Genomic DNA, 13302 nt, shown 5'->3' with positions numbered 1-13302 from the left:
TTATGAAGTGCCAGGTACACAATACAATCAATCTAACGTAATAGCCGAAACGTTATTTATTTATTTATTTATTTATTGCCTGAACATATGAAAATACAAAAGGCACGACAAAATATTTCTTCATAATACAAAAAGTAATCAAAATGGCTGTGATATAAATAATTTACGAACCGAATCGACACTGAACTTTAACCTGACAATAATATTGTTCACTTCAGTTCAAAATCGCCAGGTTTACCTCAGTGAATTCTTTTGCACTATAAAAACAGCTGGTTATTACAAAAAAACATTAATATTATCTCAATTTTTTTAATTTCCAACTGTCTTACACGCACTGGTATTTTATTAAAAGTTCTTATGGAAGCAAGATTCGGAAGTAAATCCGATTTCTTTAGTCTTGTCGAAGGTAAGTAAAACATTTTCCTTGCTTCTTATATAATATTGGTGCTGATTTTCTCTGGTTACTACCTCTTTACTTCAAAATTAAAGGTGCTAGGCCATTTCAAAATCTGGTATTTATTAATCATATTTCTATTTTTTAACTTGTTATCAAAGAGAAAGAAGAGCACGTGATAGGTCATTTTTATATATTTTTTCATCCCCTTTCTACTAAAAATATTGCCAAGGCAGTAAAGATAGTATTTTTCTTAATATTGGGAAATAAGTCGTTTTCCGAGTGATTTTTGTAAGAAAAATCAAATGTTATTCTCTGGCTCGCAAGCCAGGTTAGCCAGGAGGTTATCAACTGCTCTCTGTATCTGAGGCGGCACCTTTGAAGGCACAGTTCATGCTTCACAAGTTGAGTAAAGTGCATTATTGATAAATTAAAGAATAAGTTTGATCCATTACTTGAAAGATATTGATCACTTAAATATGTGGCAGGAGGTTCCCAATTTTTTTTTGGTAATTAAACGCAACTTTCCCAAAATTATCACATAATTATTAAATCTTCTTGTTTGTAACAGTTGTAAAATTAATTTTTAGCCATTTTGTGTATGCTTGAGAACATCTAAAGCTCTTAACATTTGATTTTTCTAAGAAAAATCACTAGGAAAACGGACTTATTTCCCGATATTAAGAAAAATACTAGCTTTACTGCCTTGGCAATATTTTTAGTAGAAAGGGGATGAAAAAATACATAAAAATGACCTATCGCGTGCTCTTCTTTCTCTTTGATGACAAGTTAAAAAATTGAAATATGATTAATAAATACCAGATTTTGAAATGGTCTAGCACCTTTAATTTTGAAAATATCTAATTGCGGTTTCCGGTTTCTATCGTAACTTTTTATACTCTTTAAAACTGTGCATTTGAAAATGGTGGTCAACTGCGAACCCTCACTTTTGGTCGCGCGTCAGCCGCGTACGCGATCAGGAATCTAAAATCAAGTCACATATTCTGGAACTAGAGGTGACGGGCAACAAATTTTTCCTCTACCATTTTTCCCTCAGATCATCCGTTTAAGCATGAAATGCATTTGAGCCGTCTTAAAATGAACACCCTGTATATTGAGAAGGCATAGCCATTATCTGCAATTGTTGAAAAAGCGGCCTTCCGCTTTCATTTTTTTTTTTTTTTTTTTTCTGCAGTATCACTTTAATTGCTCTTTTTTGCAGTCTGAAAATTAAACTTGCGTCCGATGTAAATCCCCATAATAACTCTATCCCTTTCATATCATTGTGACCATCAATAGCTTCAATCTTGGCTACTCATTCATACTTCATTGTCCTTTTGAGAAAGAGAGAGTAGCTGATATAAATCTGTTATAAATAAATAATATAGAGTTTTGTGGTAAATAAATGATTACAATTTCTTGGTGCATGAACATTTTTTGCCAACATTTTCATCTTAAATCTTAGGAAAAATTGACTTTCACCAATTATGAATAATTAATTTAAATTTACATTCCTGTTAAGCGAACTTTGAAGTTTTGTTTTACTAGATTAAGTTTTGGCTTTGTTTGGGAGTGAATGATACTTCTAAATTCTGTGCGGTTTAAACGACCTATAGGGGTCGCTTAAGCTACAATGTTTTTTTAAGTTTCATTGCTATATTCCTATATTCAGTTACTTGACATTAAAGTTATTTTCACTTATTGTAATAATTTAACAGAAATAAGTTGCAAATTGGAATGGTTTGAGATGCACAAGTTCCTTTGTAGAAACGAAACGATAACTCTTGAACAAAGAGTAGTGCAGATTGTCTTTTTGTTTTATACACTTTTCTTTCAGGTTAAATTAATAACTTTAAGTGCAGGATGCAGAAAGAAAAATTGAAAAATTTCATCCAAGAATGATAAAATAATTAAAGAATTCAACGACATGAAGTGCATGTTTTGCTTAATGCAGAATACTTCCTTGTTTCAGAGATTTGATTTGGTAAATTTTAGAATGTATGCCAGTATACACAGGTCTCAATATAGTTTTTCAATTTATGTTTCATAAATGTACAAGTGGTTCATGAGATGGGCTATTAAACTCAATGAAACCAAGTCGCAAAACATCACCTTCACTCTTCGTCGCATTACTCCTCCTCCAGTCTTCTAGGGTGACCCAGTGAAAATGACCACATTTCTTTTTTGAATAACTCTGGTGGTAACACTGCTATAGGGACGAACGCGCGCTTTATGGTTAGTAGAGACCTGGGAGATTCCTGTTATCAAAATTTTAGTAATCATGTAACGTTACACTGCAAAAGAACGAGCATTTTGTGTAGAAGCTTATTTTCGAGATAAATCGGTTGTGAAAGTTCATAGAGCGTTTCGTAAACAGTTCAAAGTTAAAAGTAATGAATCTGTTCCTACGCGAAAATCGATCCTCAGGTGGGTTGAAAACTTCCGTGAAAGTGGCAAGACGACTGATAAGATTCATCCAGGTGCCAAAAGAACAGTTCGTACACCGGAAAACATCGGAAAAGTTTGCCAAGCAATAAAAATTAGTCCAACTCGTTCCGCTCGCCGTCACGCAGCTTCTTTAAAGTTATCAAGGGAATCTGTGCGTCGAATTCTAACCTCAGACTTGAACCACCATCCATATAAGTTGATGATCACTCAAGAGTTGAAAGAAACTGATTACCGACAGAGATGTTAAAGAAATTGGACGATGGTGAGATTGATTTAAATAATCTTTTAATGAGGATGAAGCTCATTTCGAACTCTCTGGATCGGTAAATAAACAAAACTTTCGGTACTGGGCAAGTGGTAATCCCCAATTCATTCCAGAAAAACCGTCACATAGCCAACGAGTTACAGTATGGGCCGGTGTAACGTCGTGGGGGATTATCGGACCGTATTTTTTCGACGGTACCGTCAGTGGTGAGAGGCACAGGGAGATGTTAAACTCGTTCCTCATCCCCCAACTCCGCCGCAAACGTCGTTTGAATCGAACCTGGTTCCAGCAAGACGGGGCAACTTGTCACACCGCCGCTCTTACACTTGCGTTGTTGAAAGAAACGTTTGGAATTCGTTTATTGCCACGTTCTTCATATTTCGCTTGGCCGCCTCGCTCGCCAGATTTGACGGTTCCAGATTTTTTTCTGTGCGGGTATTTGAAAAGTCGTGTTTATGAAACCAAGCCCCGTGATCTAGAGGATTAAAAAACGAGGATTAGAGCCGAATTCGCAAAAATTTCGGCTTCCATGCTGAAGAAAGTATTCAAAAACTTCGTTAAACGATTGGAAGAATGTAAAGCCCAGAACGGTCATCATTTGAAGGATGTAATATTCTATAAATAATCTCCCATGTTTCTACTTTCCAAAGATTTTTTTGTTACTTTTATATCTATAATACTTTTGTTGTTATTAAAGAAATAAATGTGGTCATTTTCATTGGGTCACCCTGTATAACCTAACACCTCTACCAGTAGTGAACGTTGCCCGGCTACCTTGGGCTTTACTTAGCCCGAAGACTTTCTGGGAACCCCTACAGTAGACTTAAAAGAACAGAACTGAACAGACGCTGTCGACTACTTAAAAAGACTCTTAGACGATAGATCAAAACTCTCTCTCGACAACAAAAGACTGATTTATACTTCTATTTTGAAACCCATCTGGGCGTATGGAATAGAGTTGTGGGGTTCAGCCAAACGCTCCAATCTCCAAAGGATTCAATCTATTGAATCTAAAATACTTCGAACTATCGTAAACACTCCATTTTATGTCTCCAACCTGACTATACACACTGACCTTAACATTCCTTTTGTCACCCAAATTGCTAAAACACGATACAGAAAACTCCACTTCAGCCTGCAATCTCATATAAATCCTCTAGCTCCAAAATCTTTCTTCTCTTAAAAGACAGTGGCCTCGAGATCTCCTCTCAAGTGAAGAGAGTGACTAACCATATAATGTTATCACTGGCGTAACTTCTCCACTCGTTACCTTATCATTTGTTACTCTGTTATCATTGTTACTTATAGCACTAACGCGCTGATTGGAGCACAAATAAACGCATAAAAAAATTATCTTTAGATTTTATTAAGTGAGTTTAGATCATTTGTTCGAAGTCTAAGAAAACACGGGAAATTAGAATTGTTCACTTTTTTGTTGTAAAGTTGGCATGAGGATACGAAGTTAGTCAGTGTGTAAACCCTAGCTAGCTGGGGTTTAGTCTCTCATCAAAAGAAGCCTGGAATTTAGTGTATTTAGTTGAACTAGATCAGAAGAAGTGACAAAGTATGAAACGTGATGAGAACACGTTTCTATAACTTCAGTTTCATTAACAGAAGAATGTAATTAAACTTATTCATCAAGAAGTTATATGGATGATTATAGTAGTTAAGAAAATAATGGGAATCCCTAACACTGAATAGCAGTAGTTCATATTTTCAAGGACATGAGTAAGATTATTGTAATTTTCTTTATTTTTCAAAAAACCATTTGTAATCTGCCCACTTTTCAATGAAGTCATCAAAGTTCAATCGCTTGGTGAATCATCATAACTTATAATGCAATTGGCAAGGACTTTTCTGTTAGACTTGTCTCCTTGTCTCTCTTTACGAGGCCAATAGTGCCCGGAACCTTATATGTGAATTGCCAGTCTTTGTGTCAGTCCTTTAGTCTCTGTACATCTTTATTTCTTGATTTAAGGTTGATTGGTGCCTCTTAAGAACACTGGTGCCTGGCAGGACTCTTTGACTTACTTCAGACTTACTTACTTTGACGTTATGGACAACAATGATCATCATCAGACAGTGAGCGAGTAGAATTACCTAGGTGGGAAAAGTAGAAATAGCCAGCTGGATTCGAATCATGTTCTTCTGTGTGATAATTTAGAGCAATCACCACTTTTCTAATTATTTGTTGATCTACCTTTTCTTTAAATCGATGAAACGTTTCGAAGATTTATAGAATGATATATTTACTTAATACCGGGGTCGTTCGTAATGAATCTTTTAGAAATTACTTATGCTTTTTTAGAATCCTCCATTGAAGAAACTTTATAAGTTAGTAGCTCGTGAGTTGTAGTAAAAGGAAGACGTGTATGTTCACGCCAGGTTTTGTTTTAATTTCCGGAGAAACAGCTGATAGATTCCGCTAAACTTGCCTAACAAGAAATGAAATACTATTGGAGAAAACATTCGAGAGTCCCACAGCCAATCTATGGCAATCCATAATAGAAAATTACCTTAGACCATGGCGGATTTATAAGAGACACAGGTTTATTTATTGTTTTTCCAAAATAATCAATATTCCCTAAATTTTTCATTTAGTTTTACATTGTTAGCATAAAAAGAAATCGCCTCAAAAGCAGCTCGATTTGTGGTGTATGTGCCATGAATTTTTTTTGTAATTACATATTTTGAAAATTCATCTAATATCTACCTACGGGGGAAAAATTTGTTTAAGTACATTTTAATGAGAAATAATTGACAATAAACTTTTGTCAAATCACAGAATTGAAGATGTGAAATATGGGCGCTTTGTTCAGCCAATAGGAAGCCACCGTTAGCATTAGCTGGCCAAGCCCGCATCATGTAGGCCACGCCCGCATCAAATAGGCCACGCCTGTATCAATGAAATATACACTACACAATCTATGTAAAATGATGGTCTATATTTTAAATATATTATACATATATATTTTTTTAATAATTTTTAGTTTCTATGGTTGTTATGGTAGAAGTATTGCCAAAATTTTAAGCATGTTAAAGTGTACTTAAATCTTTTATTTATTTTAACTCATTTATTTAAAAGTATAATAATAATAATAGTAGTAATATTAATATTACATACCTAAAATATGATGATTATTATTATTACTATTATTATTATTCTTATTATTATTATTGTTCTTATTATTCTTATTGTTCTTATTATTATTATTGTTCTTATTATTATTATTATTCTTATTATAGCCAACCTTGTTTGAGCAAGTGAGCCTGTTGATGCATAATCAAGATGCCAGAAAATACAATAAATTGTCAAAAAGAAAAACTAATTAACATAAAACTAAAAGAGAAATAACTTTAACTTTTAAGGTACAATCACAACAAAAGAAAATATAAAAGAAGCTGCATCCCATTACTTCAATATAATTAAAAAATACTATTGAAAATAAAAGGCATCTATAAAGGCAATACGGAAATGCCTGCAGTTCCAATCTGAGAAATTACACCGAAGGGATGACTCATTGATGAATCTTGAACAACTTCGATGTGACCTTAACATTGGAACAAAGAACCCAAAGAATCTTGTTTCATAAAAATAAAACACAATCAGAGTTTAATTAAAAAGTAGTTACTCACATTAATAGATCTAGTAGCTCTAGGAGTTATTAGTATGTAGATCTACTCACAACTGCAATTACTGTTTTCCTGTTTCTGAGATTTACTCGAAAACTATTACTTTTATGAGTAGATCAGATGGGTAGATCAGCATTTTTTTTAAAACATTCCTTCTAAGAGAGAGGATGGATGCTTAGGTTGTCGTTTAAAGTGTCATCACTGTCTTGCCGCCTGAATAATATTAATAAGAATCAAATGTGGAATTTTTGAATTCGAATCAAATTTTCAGCTGACTGAAAATGCCACTTTACCAAAAGGATAATTTTCCATGTTGTTCGGAACAACACGTAGCAAACGGCATCTACGATCTAACTTGTTATAGTGATTACAATCATATAAATCTACAACTTTACTATCAGACGAAGTTGTTAGTTTTCTTCTGACGTCATAAGAATTACAAAAGTTCAGAAGAGTTTTTGCAGAAAACTTTATGAGTTTAATCTTGAGAATTAGTAGTAAGAGAAAGTCGTTCACAACAAATTATTTTTTTCTCACAAAAATGAGAAAAATTAAAACGTTTCTCATGAAAATGGCCTCCTGTCGAGTATACTCCATGGTAGGTAGAAATTGGGTACAACTTTAAAGAGTATTTAGCTTCTAAATATGGAATCTACTATATCTAATTGGTCAATTTAAATGAAACAACGATGTATAGAAATGGCTGAAATGCAGGAGAAATTTCTTGTTATGAAGTTCATCGAAATAAAATACTGGTTTCTAATAAGATCGCTTGCATTTCTATTCTAATCTGAACATTTGGTCATCACTAATCCTGGCAGAAAAACTGGTTGAGATCGTACATGTGACTAAGGATTCACATCATTTTCTTGTATATACATAACTGTTAAAGCGCAAAAACATAAAAACTACTAAGTTATTATATCTCTTTTTAACGTGCAATTTCAAATTTTATAGTTATAAGTAACTGTATTATATTTACTGTAATACAAATTCATGTTATAAGTAACAAATTTTTTTTTTTTTTATTTTATATATAAAATAATAAACTTTACATTGTATAAAAATGATTAGCATAAAATGTTTTTAAAAGACAGTAAATTCTTTGGCATTGACAAATCATTGTCCACAGTGCTGCACTTGGGAACAGTTTATTGGTATATCAAATTGTAAAATAGCATCCAGATATCTGACATTGAGATTAGATCTACGTTTTTATGATATTCTTAATCGAATAATTGGTTTGTATCGAGTTGTGGTAGAAAAACATTTATTTCAAATCGTATGAATTTTAAAGAAAAAACTTTAAAAAAATAAAAAAATTATCGGCCAATAAATGCCGACCAAGTATCTATTTAAAGAGCCGTAACTTTTAATTCCAATTCCAGTTCTTCCTTTATTTCAACTCCTCATTGCAGCCATTTCTATTCCATTTGCTCAATTTAAGGGTTAATTAAAATTATATTTATTGCAATATTTAGATGATGATCAGTTGCTGAAATCTTTTTTTAAAAAATAACTTCAACTTATTCTGATATACATTTTTTTTTTACTATTTACGAGGCCACAGAGTTGAGAAATTTTTGTTTCCAGTCATTTATAATGTTTTGTTCAGTGACACACTCATGGTAACGAAGGAGGATGGTGAGATACAGCTTTATTATCAAACTTAGAAGAATTAATTGGAATTAAGTTAAATAGAAAATTTAAAAAAAAAAGAAAAAAAGATTGGACGAAATATTGCGTTATTTAAACAACCCTATGATTCAAACTATCTAGTCCACAAGTAGAGTCAAATAGTGAAGGATTCAAGTAATCTGATAATAGTTCAAAATAGAGGTGAAATCTTTGTGTACGAGATGTGTGCTCGTACATAAGACTATAAAAGAAGTTATCATTTAAGACTTGACTAATCGCAAGATTTTTTAATAATTGTATGAAATAAGTGTCTAATGTAGGTCAATATCAGTTGTTAAAATTGTGTGGTTTGTATTATATATAAATATTAACTTGATCATCAATAATTAAATGCAGACAAAACACAATTTGACTTTATCCGTGGTTAGTAGTTGAGAAACCATCAATGCTTATGTGAATTTTAGCACTGTTTTATCAATTTGATTATTTCTACTTGATTAAAGTTTGCTCTCATTTCTTCTTTCTAGATTCGTTCTTTTGGGTTTTCTTTTCTTTTCGCTTTTAGCAATGAGTCTACTTAGAGAGTATAAGAAAGCATAAGCTTGGTGTAGATGAAACATCATTTGGTCAGTTGTAAGTCTTAATGAAACCAACTCAAAGAATGAGAGCGAAAAGAATTTTCACCGTAGATTGGAAAAGCGAAAGATTTTAACCCGATTTGAGTGAATGGCGTTTGCAAAATGTTAATGTTATAGGAACTAAGGTATTGTCAAATTTGATTGTCGAATTCAAGCGAAAAAGACTGACTTGAAGATTTGAAGCAAAAGATCTTTGAAAGAAATTACCTAAAGATAGCTACAAAGTTGTACGTTGTTCTGCGACAGATAACATCAAGGTTGGAAGATCGAGGCGAGTAAGATAACTCGAGGAATTGGAGTGGAGTACACAAAGCAGGAGATGGAATAAGTAAAAATGAGATTTAAGGGAGCAGTGCCTTACTAATAATTACTTCAGGACACTTCACGAGCTATCGAGCCAAAGTGTTGAAGTATTGAAATTTGGTAACAAAATAAATCATTATCAAGGCATGATTATTTCGATAAAACTCACTATCACTTCATGAAACTAGAAATGAGATGGTTTTCTTTTTTAATTTTATTTAAGCAAAAGTACTTCGGAACATTCTTAACGCTTACAAAACCATAACAACCTCAAATACCTTTTGTCAAGTATCCAGCCGAAGACACGTATTCTCAAATTTCATTCCTCTACAGCAGCTCATCCTAACCCTCTTAATGATACACCTACCTTCTTTCGCAATACCAAGTGATCCTCCAAGAAGATTAAAGAGAAAATAGCCACGCGATCTACTCTTATCCTGAATGAAGTACAATATATTGAAACGAAGTTGACCTGGGCGGAGAAGAAAGGCCTAGATTGTTCTAGAGGTTGAACGACCAAAGTCAGTAACAGGCCGCCACTGCATAAGCAAAAGGGCGGTATCTACCTGTGGCAGAGAAGAAAGGCCTAGATTGTTCTAGGGGTTAAGCGACCAAAGTCGGTATCAGGCCACCACTGTGTAGACAAAAGGGCCGGTCTCTATCTGAACTAGAAAGGAAAGGGCTAGATTGTTCAAGGAGTTAGTGACCTGTGTAAAAGCCAGCTAAGAGAAAGGCCTCAGTTGGGGTGGTGGCATATGTGTTTTCCCAGCCAGTGATTGACAGATAGGAGCGAGACAGAGAGTAGGAGGAGGGCGGCCCCAGCTGAGGTGGTGGCAGTATGTTTTCTCCAGCCAATGAACGTCAGGAGGGCGTGGAAACTTATGCTCAGAGAGTTGGAGGAGGGCAGTCCCAGTTGGAGGGGCACACGCAGTTAAAAGGAGTTCTTAACGAGTTGTTAAACAGTTTTTAAGCAAGTTTTAAGGAGTTATTAGAGTTTATAGTTATTAGTCAAGTTTATGAGTTAGTCTTGGAGAGTCAGTGTTGCGGAGTGCTTCAGTGGTAGCTAGTTGGGCAATTAGTCAGTTGATGAGTAGAGCTGTGTTAGTGTAGCTGAGACTAGTGCAATTCGGTGCAGTGCGGACCAGTGGTCAGTCGGGGAACAGTTTTGTGGCGTTACGAAGTGAGTAAGTAACAGTAAACTGTTGTGACTGTTGTAAATGGTGACTGTAATGAATAGCGTTAGTTGCTTGTAAATGTTAATGTGAGTAATGTTAACGTGTTAATAAATCAGGTTATTACTTTATTACTTACAACTTTAGCGAGTTTTATTAGTTAATCAAACCCACATATTTAATAACTAGTGGCAGGCACTAGTTGTGTAAGTAAAGTTCTTTCTTAGTAAAAGGACAAGAAAAACTTTACAATATGTTCACGATAATGGAGTAATACCACTGGGTGCCTTCTCCACTCGTATATCCTGATATTGTCTGATCTTGTACCACATTTACCTGTTGCAACAATTCTTGCAGTTGTAAATTTCGATAAAAGATTAAACAAAAGAAATTGAGGTTCGCCAATGTCTAAAACATTTCGGTGCATTTCCTGCCTCCCGATAATGGTTATTATTGTTAATAATACTATTTATTAGTTACTAATGTCATTATAAACAAATTACTACGTCCTTTGTTTAATGGAAATGCAGGATTTTCTGTTATTATTTTTTAAAAAAAATGATGATAATAATAATAATCACAAGGGTAGAACAAAAATAACAGATCCAAACAATGGTGAAGATAGGAATGCTGGTCGTGTGATGATGCAGAGTACGTGCTTTACCCGTGGACACCTCCATCATCACCAGCATGCATTTCTTCCCCACATTCAACTCTTTAACATTGTCTGGGTGTAGTATATACAGCCGACTGCATTCACCATCATCATACCAATGAAGGCCAGGTGTTCAACACCAAACACTTCTCTTCCTTCTTGTACTTCCCCTACTAGTAATACACAAAAATATTGTCCTTTCCTTTATTTCAACTTCTGAACTAGCTCACAACATCTTCTTCTGACAGAAGGCAGACCTGCAGCGTGGTCACAGCTGTACTAATTGCACTCATTTCATTCATGTTCACTAGCCGCTCTGTCATTAATAAAAGTTTAGAAACCTATCTTTAGCAGAAGAACGAACTTAGCAACGCTCATGTTTCAAAAATTTCGAATTTAAATCCGCCTATTCTGGTTGATAAATTTTTTCTTGTTACACCAATCAGATGAGAACCAGCCCCAGACTAAACAGAATCAAATAGATTCGAGTTAAATAATGATAATGGAAATGACATTAATACATTTTATAACATGGAAAGTTGACAGATGGGGGACCTTCCACAGTAGAACTCCCAACTGTTCCCTAAGATCCAAGGTCAAATAAGAAGATATCCAGCTGTGATGGTGATTATCTCGTTGAAAGAGATCCAAGATAGATTACGCAATATTCGTTTCTCTTTCTTATTTTTTTGTTCTTGATCTCCAAGTTGTATTTCTTCTTCACAACAAAGTTTAATTTTGTTCTTTTTTAATTCAATTTTTGGTTGAACTTTTTTTTGATAATATTGTATTTAAAAATAGAATAAACGTTTGAATAATTCAACAATCAACAATTGTTCTTATTGTAAGATATTGTATAGACATATTGTAAGGTAATATTTTGACCTTTTTTGATGTATCACCTTATAAAGTTGTTCAAACCTATGTTTAAGTTAGTTTAGTTCGTTTTTTTAAATAATCTACTTATAAACTAAAATATTTATTGTATATTTCTCAACTAATTTATCTAAGGCGGGCCTCCTGAGGCATTGAAGTCAGGTGGGCCCCTATTCTACCCGTACCTCACAACCAAATCTCACATCCAGTCTTCACACTGGTTACCTATAAAGCTACCACTCCATTACAGTAACTTTTCACATCCGACAGAGACAGATTTATAAAAATTGTCCCTTTTTATTATCTCTCCACTCCACGTACCCTCAATCTGCATTGTTGCAAAAAGCGCTAACGTTACTCACGAACAGTAGATCGCCCAACGACTCTACACTCTGCCTACCGAATTACCTTTAAGTTAATCACGTAGCAAGCCATAGCCACATTACCGGTAATCAGTGCCACCGGCTTTCTTAGATCGTTCTTTCTCCTTTAAATATCTTTAACAGCTGAACTTTCTGTACAAATCTTGTTGATTAAGCGTAAGATTGGTGCCATCTAATATTCATTTCTTCTAATTTCATTGATACTAGCAGTCCAAAGACTTCCACAAACAATAACTACAAATAAATGACGGATAGCTTCGACCCTGAACACACTAAGGTTTTGAAAAGAGCCCATTTTCGCCAACCTATCCTCGTTTTTTGCTAAAAATGACTCCTTTAATGTTCGTTACTGTTCGCCGAGTGTATTCTGGGGTCAACTCTTTCTTTCTGTTACCTTTTTTTATTATTTCAAGTCCCCGATTTTCAGTCAAAATACTTGAGTGCGCATTCTATTCTATTACCTTAATTTTTACAAGTCAAGTGCATTGACTTTAGTAAAATCTCTTTCACTTTTAGGAACATCCGCCTGCTCTTACTATTTAATCATTCCAGCAACAAGAATTTCTTTTAATAATGATAATAATAACAACTATAATTAGACTATATTAGTAAAAGATGTTAAGTTATTGTACGGTCTAAAACACTTCATGAACACAACAGAAACACAAATAGACTGGAACTGATTCTACTCTTTTTTCTGAACTTAAAACAATAATTATGGTTTTTTGTTGTCATTTATATAAGTATTTAAGTCAATTTTTTTTTATAAGACAATTTAACTTTAATAATAATAAGGAAAGAGATATTGAAGCAAAAATATCTCCGTGATATTCAATTATGCCAGCGTTTCCCAACCCTTTTTCTGGCTCGCGTACATCATGCTAAATTGTACCACTT

The 13302-nt window shown here is 34.0% G+C and overlaps 1 protein-coding gene and 1 long non-coding RNA gene across 7 annotated transcripts in view; one reads left to right on the top strand and one right to left on the bottom strand.

The window, feature by feature from the left end:
- The window catches only part of LOC141454797 (probable metabotropic glutamate receptor mgl-1), a 133564-nt gene that overhangs the window by 82930 nt on the left and 37332 nt on the right, over window positions 1-13302 (top strand). The window contains exon 1 of one of the 6 annotated variants that reach the window (XM_074129419.1): window positions 174-406. The exons of 4 other annotated variants lie outside the window; for them this stretch is intronic. The gene's annotated coding sequence lies outside the window, so the exon portion shown is untranslated. Of the gene's footprint in view, window positions 1-173; window positions 407-13302 lie in introns of those variants that run through there. One more of the 6 variants, XM_074129417.1, reaches the window with a different exon arrangement.
- The window catches only part of LOC141454801 (uncharacterized), a 40836-nt gene that overhangs the window by 2107 nt on the left and 25427 nt on the right, over window positions 1-13302 (bottom strand). The gene's annotated exons all lie outside the window — the stretch shown is intronic.

Source organism: Rhodnius prolixus, unplaced genomic scaffold (assembly GCF_049639745.1).
Source record: "Rhodnius prolixus isolate KJV_2025 unplaced genomic scaffold, Rpr scaffold_9, whole genome shotgun sequence".
Taxonomy (NCBI): Eukaryota; Metazoa; Arthropoda; class Insecta; order Hemiptera; family Reduviidae; genus Rhodnius; species Rhodnius prolixus.
The sequence above is the reverse complement of the archived record's forward strand: the minus strand, read 5'-3'. Positions and strand labels throughout refer to the sequence as shown.